This window comes from Microcebus murinus, chromosome 1, assembly GCF_040939455.1.
Source record: "Microcebus murinus isolate Inina chromosome 1, M.murinus_Inina_mat1.0, whole genome shotgun sequence".
Taxonomy (NCBI): domain Eukaryota; kingdom Metazoa; phylum Chordata; class Mammalia; order Primates; family Cheirogaleidae; genus Microcebus; species Microcebus murinus.
Genome location: NC_134104.1, coordinates 24,454,381 through 24,468,195, shown reverse-complemented (window position 1 = coordinate 24,468,195; position 13,815 = coordinate 24,454,381). Strand labels below are relative to the sequence as shown.

Below are 13,815 nucleotides of genomic sequence, written 5' to 3'. Positions count from 1 at the left end.
ATGGCAGAATAGAGAACTCCAAAATGCCACGACTCCATTAAAGTGACGATAAATTGGTAAAATCTAGCAGAATAAAATTTCAATTTTATTTTGAAATCTAGAATTTATTCCAATTTTATTTCTAGAATTAAATTCTGGAATCGAATTTTAAAAACTTACAAAAACCAGGAGGATGCTTAATGAAGAAAGAAGCTGCTAAATTTGTTAGAAAGCATTGTAACTGTGGTATTTTAACTTATATACCTACCTTCCCCCACTTCCAGCTCAGTAGCAGCCATGGGGGTAATGGACCACATTCTTGACAACACTTGCTGACACCAAAGGGAGCAATATGAACCATGTTCTTAAAGAATTGTGTTTGTGTGTTTTGACCCTGAGGGATTGGCTCAGGGACTTGCTTTTTCTTTTGCCTACCATAAAATTTTGTCATAGCTAGACTAGTGGATTCCCAGCTGGTGTTTGTCAAAACCATGTAAAGGCAAATATACTGGCTACAAACACCTGAGGCAAGGGATAACATATGGGGAAAGCAGAAAATACACCAAAAAACCTGGAAGGAAGAGGTTAGGGAAGGAGATACATGGGGGAATAAGAGTTTTCAAAAGTTCCTGTGCACATTGGAGATTCTGGAAAGTGTGTGCATGCCTAAGCCTGGATACAGGATCAGAAAAGAACTGAGAATATCCTAAGCTTTTACTTCTGTCTGAGTTTTATGCTCCATGCAAGCCAAAAGTGAAGGCTAAGGCAGAATTGTAAATCACCTGGCTAAGCTTCAAAGGAGTGCACAGAGCCAATCTGAAAAGGCTATAAGAATATTTTATGTTTTTGGCTTTAGGAGTTTAATAAAATCACTGTCAATTCACTAGCTGATATCTAAATTAATGGAATATACCCTTATATTTGACCACATATGACAAAGAATATAGTTTTTTCAAAAATAGTTTAGAAAAATCATCAAACAAAATGTTACAACCCACAACAAGCAACAACAAACCTTTGAGAAAGGGGGAGAATCTGATTTCCAAAGTTCCACATTATAGTATTTGAAATTTCCAATTTTCAACAGAAAATTCAGTCATGCAAAGAAATAAGAAAGTATGGCTTATTCATAGGAAACAAATAAATTAATAGAAACTGTCTTTGAGGAAACCCAGACTTTCAAATTACTAGACAAAGAATTTAAGTGAACTGTCTTATTTATGCTCAAAGAGCTAAAGAAAACCATTGGCAATGAACTGAAGGAAACCAGGATAATGATATCTCATTCCGCAGACAATATCAACAATGAGATAGAAATTATAAAAAGGAGGAACCAAAAACAATTCTGTAGCTGAAAATACAAAAACCAAAATGAAAACAATCACTAGGGATTTTCACCAACAGATTTCAGCAGAAAGAAAAGAATCAATGAACTTGAAGGTAAATCAGTTGAGATTGTCCAGTTTTAGAAGCAATAAGGAAAAAGAATGAAGAAAAATGAAAGAGCCTAAGAGATCTGTGGGGCCCCATCAAGCAGACCCATATACATAATGGGAATTCCTGAAGGAGAAGAGAGAGAGAAAATTGGAGACAGAGTAATTGAAATAATAATGGCTGAGAACTTCCCCAATGTTGTAAAAAACACAAATCTACATATTAAAGAATCTCAATAAAATATAGGTAAAATAAACTTAAAGATATTAACACTATAATCAAACTCTTGAAAGGCAAAACAAAAAGGGAATCTTGAAAGCACAAGAGGGAAGTGACTCACCTTGTGTAAGAAATCTTTAATAAAATGAACAAGTTTCTCATTATAAACCATACAAGTCAGAAGGAAGTGAGATGAAGTATTTAAAGATCTGAAAGAATGTAAGAAAACCCCTATTAACCAAGAATTTTATCACCAGAAAAGTTGTCTTTTAAAACTAAAGAAAAAAATCAGGACATTTCCAAATAAACAAAAACAATATAATTGCTAGCAGATCTATGCTAGAAGTGCTAAAGGAAATCTTTCAGGCAGAAATGAAAGGAAACTAGGCAACAATTCAAAACCATTAGAAAAAATAAAGCACAATAACAATAACTACATAGATAAATAATATAAAAACCAGTATTATTGTATTTTTGGCTTATAATGCTTTTTTTCCATATATGATTTGAAAACTAGCAGAAGAATCTCTTTTTTAGAAATCCCACAGTCCCCCTTTTAAATCTTAAACCTTAATCACCTGATTATGTCAGAAAATCAGGATAATCTCTACTTTGATTAAATTAACGCATTAACTGTCATGTGAGTTGTACTTAACTCATGCTAGTTTTGAGCCCAGAGCCTATTTTTCAAGTTGCATATTACTCCCAAAAAACAGTAAACAATAACAAAATTTTCATTAAATTAGAAAGGATTATTTTGTTTTTGAAATTTTTATTCTGTTTTCGTAATAAAACACCATGGCCCCAGGGAAAAGGTTTTTTGGGGAGGTGATTAGGTCATGAGGGTGGAGTCATTGTAGAAGGGATTAATGCCCCTATAAGAAGAGACACAAGACCTTCCTCTCTCTGCCATGTGAGGATACAATGAATAGATGGCCATCTACAAATTCAAAAGCGGGCCCTCACCAGACACTGAATCTATAGGCATCTTGCTCTTGAAGTTTATAGTCTCCAAAACTGTGAGAAATATGTGTTAAGCCTCTCAATCTATGATATATTTATTATTGCAGTTCAAACTGATTAAGGCAGTGTAATTGTAAACTTAAAATTTTATAAGGGGTTCCATGCTATTGTAAAGGGGTTATGGTATGGGAGGGTCCCATATTCAATGAGAAGATCAATAAGATATACAATTTACATATCAAAAGGCACTTCTGTATATCATCATCTCATATAAATATCTACTATCATGCATATATTATATCAGGGGTCACCAACCTATGGTGAGTTATATAATTATTTCATTATATATTACAATGTAATAATAATAGAAATAAAGTACACAACAAATGTAATGCACTTGAATCATCCTGAAGCCATTCCCCCTCTCTTTGGTCCATGGAAAAATTGTCTTCCATGAAAACAGTCCCTGGTGCCAAAAGAGTTGGAAACCACTGATACACATACTGATAAAATGCTCATTTGTAACTTTACTTTAATATTTCCATCTATAATGAGATTTCTATCTTTGGCAATGCTGTGGAATTTATTATAGATTTATGAAACTGTACAATTCTTTTAGATCTCTAAAATCATCATGAGGTATATTCTTTACCTAAATAATTTAGACTCCACTTCATAGTTTTATGCTATTTACTTCTTCCACATAGAGTCAAATTTAGCCACATGAGGTATATGTATTAAGATATTTGAAATGTATTTAATAAAAAACCTATTTTATATCTTAATAGATTTCCTGTCACTTGCTATGTATTGTGTAATAATAATTTCTATTAAAAGGAGAGTTTATTTAATGATAAAAGGAAAATGATAGTGGGTTTAATAAAATTCTACCATATGAAACATGTTAAGAATGATAATTTTTATTCTAGCAAGATTAGATCTCTTGTTAACATTCACCAAAAACCTGACAAAGATTTTTTTTTTTTTACTTAACCATGTACCATACTTTGTGTAATTGCTTTTGGTCTATTGCTCTGTTATTCCAATATTAAATTGACATTTTCCATGAAAATCCTTATTAATTTGTAGGAGTTATTCCTTTTGTCATCATCTATTCAGAATGCATTGTAATAGAAGAGGGTAGGGGATTGGAGGGGAAGTTTGAGAGTGGATAATTTAACATATTAAGGAGGAAAATGTAATAGAACAGCACTAGAGGAAATTCCATAAATTTGAATAATAAGGAAGGTTCTTGAGTTCGTCGGAATATTAGTATAACTATAATAGATTTTGAGACTTGGAAGGGACCATAACAGATCATCTGGCATTGCCTTACCTTCAACAAAGCCTCAACTAAGACAGTTTAGGCAGAAGTAGAAATCCATTAAAAATTCTCTGTAAGAGGACATTCATCAAATTCTCCCTATAGACCACTTATCCTTGGGAAAATTATATTCAGATAAGTTTCTGATAATGTAGAAATGGTGTGATGTTCCTGGAATGTAGCTGATGAATGCCTGGCAGTTGCAATGCAAAAAATTTATAGATGATGTTGGGTAATAAATGCAACTCTCTCTCTCTCTCTCTCTCTCTCTCTCACTCTCTCTCTCTGTCTCTCTCTCTGTGTATGTGTGTGATGTGTGTGTGTGTGTGTGTGTGTGTGTGTGTGTGTGACTGCAAGCAATTCTAATCTTATAGAGACTATATTTCTATGATAGACATTGTTTTAAGTAAAACTTATTTTGGAAAACAAGGTTCCTTTCTACACATATATTTCCACCATAGCAAGGAGAAGGAAAAGAGAGCAAATTGATATCCATGTCTTAATATGCATTATTTTCCAGTTTTGGTTTCTGTTTCATATAATTATGGCTATGATTTATGACATGATCAAACTGAAAAGCTTCTGGAGAGCCAAAGAAATAGTCATGAAAGTAAACAGACAACCTACAGAATGGGAGAAAATTTTTGCATCCTATGCATCTGATAAGGGGCTGATAACTAGAATCTACTTAGAACTCACGAAAATCACCAAGAAAAAATCAAATAACCCTATTGAAAAGTGGGCAAAAGACTTAAACAGAAACTTTTCTAAAGAAGACAGAAGAATGGACAACAAACATATGAAAAAATGCTCGACATCTCTAATCATCAGGGAAATGCAAATCAAAACCACAATGAGATATCACTTAACTCCAGTGAGAATGGCCTTTATCAAAAAGTCTCCAAACAATAAAAGTTGGCGTGGATGCAGAGAGAGAGGAACACTCCTACACTGCTGGTGGGACTGCAAACTAGTTCAACCTCCCATTTGATCCAGCAATCCCATTGCTGGGCATCTACCCAAAAGACCCAATGACACTCTACAAAAAAGACACCTGCACTCGAATGTTTATAGCAGCACAATTCATAATTGCAAGGCTGTGGAAACAGCCCAAATGTCCATCAATCCAAGAATGGATTAATAAAATGTGGTATATGTATACCATGGAGTACTATTCAGCTCTAAGAAACAATGGTGATATAGCACATCTTATATTTTCCTGGTTAGAGCTGGAACCCATATTACTAAGTGAAGTATCCCAAGAATGGAAAAACAAGCACCACATATATTCACCAGACAGAGTGTTATTTACCCCAATTATTTACATGCTTATTGAATCATTTCAAATACTGAAACACATTAAAATGTTTCTTTTTGTTATGCCATATCTGTACTTCTATTTATGTTGTTAACAAATCTGAGTTAGTTTAGGCTTCCGTAAAAAAATACCATAGACTGAGTGGCTTAGACAACAGAAATTTATTTTTACCATATTTCTGGAGGCTAGAAGTATGAGATCAGGGTGCCAGCATGGTCACATTTAGGTGAGGGCTCTTTTTCTGGCTTGCAGATGGCCACTTTCTTGCTGTGTTCTCACATGGCAAGGAGAGAGAGAGAAAGCAATCCTTTAGCGTCTCTTGTAAATTACTTACAAGGGCACTAATCTCATCAGATCATTGCCCTGCCTTCATGATCTAACTCTTCCCAAATGCCCCAGCCTCCTACATATTAGGGGTTAGGGCTTCAATATATAAATTTTGGGGGGATACAAGCATTCAGTCCATATAATATCTTAAACCAGTGAGGTAGAAAAAGTTTCATAGATAGCCAATACCACAAATTATTTGAAACATTCCAATATAAATCTATTCTCATAGCTTTTGTATACACTACAATTTATAAACCTTTCATTTAATGTAACAACATATTAGACTGTTGAAAGTGCTAATATATTGGCCTTAGGTAAATAGTTGAATTTTCACACAGGGAGAATTTACCTTTGGCTCTATTTTCTCCAATTTTTCTATCCTTTAAGTATGCAATATTTGATCTTCCCATCATCTTTGTTTTAAAAGTTATTTTAGATAATGTTTCTTTAATAATGATGGAAATCATAGCACCACAGGCTCTACATCTCTACTGGTTATGCCTCCTAGCAGTCTCTCATTACCTGTTATATAAATGACATGAGACCCTTGTAGGTGGTTTTTCTCTCTTCAGTCTGGTCCATCTCCATCTTACAACAAACACGACAGCTAAATTCTCCTTCCCTTTTCCTTTTCTTCCCTCCTTCTTTGTTTCCTTGTTCTACCATTTTTTAGGAGAACTGCATTTTCTTTTTCTTAAAATTTACATGTGGTATAATTATATTATAGTTTCTAATTATTTGCCTTCCTATCCCTGAAAATAAATTATACAATGATGCCTCACTGACTTTACTTGTGATCATGAGAATTGCTTTGACTATCAAAATGTAACCGAAAGGGCTGTATGTCAGGCCTATGCAAAAACTTCAAGAGCCATTTAGTAGTTTTCTGATTGCTCTTTTGTCTTTGCCATGAGAAGCCTTTATAGGTGCTGATATTTCTTCAGTGTATAGTCTGGAATATAGAGCAGAACCAGTCTGAGTTAGAAATAGAAATTTTTTTTTTGTTGGAATGCATTGATAATTTGGAACTTTGTATAGCCTCTTCATCACCTAAGAAAGCTGATTAATACATATTAAAGAAACCCATGAATTTATTTGTACAAGAGGCAAAGAATATAGACAATCAAACAAAATATAAAAGCCTTATGCATGCCCTCACTTCTCAAACCTTCTCTATTGGTAAACACTACTATTTAGTGTTTATTATTTCTCCTTTCCATACTTGCATTTACCCACAGATACATAATTATATGACTTGAACAGTCCGCTTCTCCATTTCATTTAGAATGCTTTTACTATGTGTAATAGAAAATGTCTTCTGAGAGCTTACATAAAGTCCATATGAATTAAAGAACTAAACATGAAAAATAATGAAATAATTAGAAGAAAATGCACATGCACACATATATTATTCATCACAAGTCTTTTGCATTTATGCATATATTTATATCCACTTTTATTTTGGACTACCTTTACTAGATGTTTGTATAGCAAACAGTGTTTCCTTGGAGCAGAAGGCTGGTAAGTTTATTGTCCAGTATAATAAAGATGATATCTATTTCCAGGAGAAAGGTTAGGCAAATTTTCTTACAGCCCCCTTTATAAGATTTGGGGTTTCTTACAGCCAGGGCCCCTCAACTGTAACATAAACCAACTGTATGTGTACTAGTCACCTATGCACCACACCATGGGACTTGGGTGTAACCTATATGGACATGAACCTTATATTGCTTCTAATGTTGTGATAATAAATTCCTTTGTCTCTGAACCAGGAGTCTCATGTCTTCCACCAACATCTGTAAAACTGTTTCAGAATAACATAGTTTGCAAGTAGGTTCTCATACCCTTCATAGTTCTTGATATACCTATATCTGTATCTGATCTATATCATATATATCAATTATTTATCTTCTGTCTATATAGAGATATATCTAAGCAATTTTCTTTGGCAACAGAAATAATCTTCCTAAGCAAGATATAGATTTTTACACAATGATGAACAAATCTCTATGCAGAAATAGTATAGTGTAACTCTCTCATGTCCCTTTTTATATATGCATGTCTATGTTGTCTTCTACTTAAATCATTCAGTGGTTCTTTAGCACTTTCATTATGAGGTTATTATTCTTTTGTTATCTGGTTGTACATGTGTCTTTTTGCCTGATCTTGCAATTTTTATATTTGTATGATCTCTTCCACCACTGTCATCTTGTGGATCTCTCTGCTGTTGTTGGTGTACAGTGGCAACTCCATTTTATAAGGTGGAGGTGGTTAGATGAAGCTAGCATCCCCTCCTATAGATGTACCTCTAAGTTTGTCATCATTTCCTTGGGTCATCTTACCTTGCTCCTTTCCTTCAGACTGAACACAGTAACCTATAATACATGTGGGCAATATAGACCTGCAACCAAAGGGCCACAATCTTTCAGAATGTTAGTACTTGGGCTGAGGAATAAAGACAGACATGGCATAGAATTAGTGGTTTTCTGTATTATGCAAGTGAAAACTTTTTCAAATTGAGGCTAATAGACATTCTTTCTGCCTTTTTTTCCCTCTTGTTATCTATTTAAATCCATCATGCTGAGGGGCTTCCTTCCTCCCTCGCCTCTCTCACAAGAGAAGGAAATTTCACCGTAAGTCTTGCAATGTTGGATGACACATTAAGACTCGGTCAAATGCTAATAGATCTGTCCTTTGATCAAGCCATAAAGTGTTCAGGAAGAGAAGTGACATTAATTCCAGTCTATTTGTCCCCAGAAAGAGCTATGTTAGTCTATATAGGTTTAACAAATATGTAAACAACCCACCCACACCAAGGTGAAAGTTCATATGGAAAACATTAACAACAATGTATTTTTTTCCCTATTAGTATGACTTTGACCTTGCTCAGTTTGGAACAGTAGATTTTATCATTATTGTGAATAAGATGAGTTTTGCTTTTTCTTGACTCACTTGAGCCATGCTGGCATCATAAAAGAAACTATAACTTATTGTAAATGGCGTTCTCTCTCTCTCTCTGTTTTTCTTTTTTTTTTTAACCCCCTATTAGTGGTGCTAATTCTGATTACAATACTTTATCCTTATATAAGAGGAAAATTCTATTTCATCCTATTACACATAGGTTTTCATTTAATCAAGCTTACAAGTTGCCCTTTGCCAATTCTGTTAATTTAATTTTCGAACATTTTCACACATGCCCTCTCAGTCGCAACTGTTTCAAACTCTTCTCAGTTTCCTACTACAAGTTCTTGATTTTTTTTTGATTTTCATGAAGCTTAATTCAAATAAAATCTTATATGAAGTTCAAAAATACAGAACAGACAAGAGGAGAGTTGCTTTTGTGGAGACAAGGGAGTGGCCCAGCACTCTATCCAGCTATCTTCTTCCAGCTCCAATTCATAGATTGTCATGTTCCTAATGACTTCTGTCCATTGGTCTCCCAATCCCTCCTCCTATATCAAAGTTTTAATTCTTGGAAGTCTTTTTCTACCCTGCCATCTTCTCAGTTATCACAGCAGTCCAACCTACCTCTATCATAGTATATCCTACTGATCTGATATAGGGGGTTATCTTTCACTATCACAGGATTCAATACAGTTTGAGAACAGATATAACTTGTTCATTTTGTCTATCTTGCACCTACCACAGTACCATGGTAGGCATTCAATAAGTATTTGTTGAATGAATTAATAAATACATAAGAGTTTCTATAATAAAATAGCATCTCTGTCCTAAGCATATCTCTTTTGTATGTTAGCTTTACTCACACAAATACAATCAACTCTTGATTCTTCAAGATTGTGCAAGAAGAGGAATGAAATGCACAACATTAAAATACTCTGGTTTGGAATTCAGTTTCACTTCTATTTTTAATGGACAATATTACCTTGGATTTTTCTGGGCAGTCACATGTTTTGGTCAAAATAGTTGAGATCCATGATAATGTTGGCTCAGAAAGAAGTTGAACAGTATCTAGTTTCACTGTTTATATTCATTTTAAAAATGTTCCCTGTGTGCTACACAGCCTAGGAATGGGAGCATCATCTTTTAGACAAATGCTAATCTCCATCCTAAAGCGAGTCACCTCTGAGTGTTTTACTAGATCTTGGCACTTTCCCAGGTAAAATAATTATTTATTACAAATTACATTTTTACATTGTAGCTTATCCTGTGTGTGTGTGGGGTGTAAGTGTGTGTAAATGTGTGTGTGCACATACATTATGCATGTTGGAGCAAAAAAGGATCTAAAGTGTAGACCATTTACAAAGTAAGCTTACAGAGAAGATACCTCAATAAAGAAGGTAAATCAAAGCATACATATACATATGCTCGTATATATGATATACATTATATATACACATATATAGTATGTAAGTAGCTTTTGTTATGAGGCACACTGTATAATCGGTCTTGGTGTGATAATCCCATCAGATGTGCTTAATTTGAAGTCCAATGCCACTATACTATGAGCTACAGAAAAAACAATATTTTCTGTTCATCTCATTTGACATTTGCACACAATAAATTATCAGTTTTTACAATATGCCATGGTTTGTGCTTGCTATCTTTAACTAGTACTAATGGTGAGTGATAGATGTTTTGTGCATTCTGAGTAGCCTGAAGTCTTCCTCTAATATCTGTTTGAAATTACTTAAATTCCCTCCCCAAGTACGCTGTAAAACCAGCACTCTCATCCTTATCTCTGAAAATTTTAACAGAATTGATGTTGCCCAGCCACCTCTAATTCTGAATCCTTTCTCTTACTGAGTTTTTATTTATTTACCTTCTTCTTATTGCTCCTATAAACACTGTTTTCCCTCCACCCATTTCTTTAAGTTATCAACTTTTTTAAGGTGATAACAACCTGCTTCAAAGATACCATCTAAACATAGCTATCATGATTTGCATTTTTAAATGGAAGGATCCAGGATAATGGATGAGAATTACAACCCAGCCAACAACTTCAACTTTAATATGTTAAATATATTTTCTCATTCGCCCTACTTAATAGTATTTTTCAATAGGCATTTTTCTCTAATGAATCATCCCAATTGCCAAGATCTTTCTAATTTCTCTTAAGTTACATCACTAAAGCCCCACATTCTTTATTTGGCAGGACAATTTTACTCTCAACCTTTATCCTATATTAGGCCATGGAACTAACTTTGCAAATCTAAGGCGGTCCACTAATGACCTTCCTAAACGAAATTGTCATCTATCTCTGAAGTAAATGGTATCTTTGCCTGGAAAGTACAAGCATATTTCATATTTCAAGAATGACAGTGATGCTATATAAATGTTTCTGCATGTATGTATGTGGGTATATAAGCTATCCTATATACCTGAAGGTGCTGACCTTATTGCAAAATCTTTATTCCTATTTACTCCATATTTTTATATATCTAGAATTTGATGACATTTAAGCCAAAATTAAGGACCTGTTTTGATGCATTTAAAGTATGTAATCTTCAAAAGGTTTAAATAAATATTAATTAATGAAACACACCAGTTTATTATTTTATAGTACTTACTAAATTTTCCAGAAGTAAAACTGAATTACCATAATAGAATCGCTCCTCCTGTTTTTGAGTTTAAATAACTATCAATTAAACTATGACAACTTTTTCTGTTACCATATTTATAGTTATGTTGATGGAGATTCATTTTATTTACAGAATTATATTGATTTTGTAAGTTCCTAAAAGGCACTTGGAAAGAATGGTAATGGAATGGATGGATGTGTTGCCTTGTAGATCAATCAGAAAGAATTTCATGGATTGTAAAGTGAGGATAAATTTACCGAGGTCAGCATTTTTTGTTCCTGCTGCTCTTTCTGGAAGTGCAGCCAGCAACTTATTAGTACTAGTTGCATACTTTCTGGAATAGCAAACGAATAAGAGCACAAAATGGCAGGGTTTCTTGGCAGAGAGTTGCATTCTCTTAACTGCTTTAATTCTGGTGATTACATTAGGTGCAGTTCATCTCTGATGAAATGCTCTCAGCCAAGACTTACGAATATATCAAATAGAAGCTGATGCCTCATTTTTTTGAGCAGAGCACTCAATTGTAGATATAGGCATGGATGGACTTAAGTGCAGTTGCAGTAGAAATGAAAAAGCTAACAAATAGTTTCGGTAATATTTTATTTTATTTCCTTTAATGTCATTTCATGGAAGATAATAATGCTACAACCTGGCTAGTGAGTGCCTGTGTTCATGTATGTGTGTAAAAGCCTATGAGTATATATGTGAATGTGTGTATATGTGTGTCTATAGAAAAGCTATGTCTATTAGAGTCATATGACAATTATCTTTATATAAACATAGTTGAATCTGTTGTTCAGCAGTGTAGGTAGGAATTTTTACACTCTGGAAATTACAAGCATAATAAGGCTATAATGCAGGGATGGCATATAAAGAGTTTCAACAACAAAGCATTAAGTAGCATGAAGGGTCATTGGAGAACTCATTGTAAGTAAAACAAGCAAAGCTAACCATGACCTCCTGATTTCACCTAAGATTCACTGTTTGTAATGGAATCCTGGGAAATTTAGAAGCTACATTCTGGTACTCTGAGGCTTTTCAGTCCAATTCAAAAAAACTACATAAAATATAAATGTTTGCAGATAATGGCAATGAGTTTTGCAGCTGAAATCACCCTAGAAATTTCAAGGTGTATTCTAGGCTATGAATTTAATGTTTGCTGTATATGCCACACAGTATTTTCTGTTAACTATATTTCTTAACTAATTTTTAAAAAGAGTACTATGCTTGAATGTTCAGAATTGACAGGGAAATGTGGGAGTGGGCCTGGGAACTATATCAATATTTAATGACTAAATATTTGGGAGAATTGAGGAAATACAACATGGATTATGGTGCTAAAAAGGGCTCCATTATCTAATTGAGCTATTTGTCCTGATCTCTTTCCTCATCTTTATCTCATTGTAGTGTTTTATGTTCTACCACTCAAATTCACAGAAACAAAATGCTAGTAAATGTCTCTCTTTTCCCTTCCTTTCCAAACTAATTTAATAAAAATGGCTAGATTTCTAGGAAGAGAGCATTTTTTTGAAGTTTACTCTCAGAGTATTCTTCTAGGATCTGAGGGTAAATGGAAAGATTAAAGGTGAATTGAAGAATTTAAAGATGTGGATAATTTGTTTATCAATCTTTGGACAATTTCCTTAACCTCTTCAAATGTCAATCACTTTTGTACAAAATGGTAGATAAACTTGATAATCTCTGAAGTTTAAAAGGCTTATACGATTATACAGAGAGGATAGTGGTAAAAACTCAGGACCGCTGCCCTTTCTTTACAATTATAATTTTGTATGTGACATATAACCTTTCTAGAATGCACCACTGTTTGTTGCTTGACTTGCCAATGGCTTGCCAATATTTCCTTTAACCTATATTTCATGAAATCATGTGAAAAGCTCATACAGACCCATCCCACATAGGGGAAGAGGCACTGTGAAGCATGAAAAATGAGCATTACTTTGCAGCTCTTTCTACAATGTCTCATTGGTTGTTCTAGGATCTGAAAAGTTCCAGGTACAAGAAAGCTGAAAAATAGGGCCAGCAGATGGAATTAAGAGGGACTCTGCTTGCTTAGTACAAATAATCCACATTCTTTCTATCTTTAATAATGTGAGAAGTTAGCAATAATGGTGGTATTGGTGGTAGGTTTGCGTGTGTATGTGTGTGTGTGTGTAATTATATACATATGATTACTTCTAGAACTCCTGCATTTTAATAAATGCCCATCTATTTGGTAACATTGCTGTGTTGTGGCACTTTCCTCACATTCAGAAATGTGAATTTTAATATAAAAATGTATAGATTTATGGGGGTTTTTTTTGCACTGGGATCCAGAATGTTCTGACATAGATGTTTCCCGTTCATGTTCAATGTCTACATGCACTACGACATGAACTATTTAGATGCTGTTGATAAATAGAATTCTTTTCTATAGGGGTTATTGGGTGAGTCCAACTTGGAGTTGAGGATGTTTTAAACAAGGCTAAAGAATGACATAGATAAATGCATCAAGCATGAAATTAAGAAAGTCAAAGAAAAAAAGAGAAAAGAATAGAGATAAACCCAGAAAGATTGATTTATAGTACCATGGGAAACTTTGTGCTTTATTTGGTAAGTAAAGGCTAAAGCCAATGAAGTTTTAACATGAAGTTTACGTGATTATTGCTGCAATTTAGGAATAATTTAGTAGAAGTATATGAAATACA

At 33.9% G+C, this 13,815-nt stretch overlaps 1 long non-coding RNA gene across 1 annotated transcript in view; it reads left to right on the top strand.

Annotated features, from left to right (window-relative positions):
- LOC142870035 (uncharacterized) overlaps positions 1 to 13,815 on the top strand; it is a 236,903-nt gene that overhangs the window by 135,891 nt on the left and 87,197 nt on the right. The window lies entirely within an intron of this gene.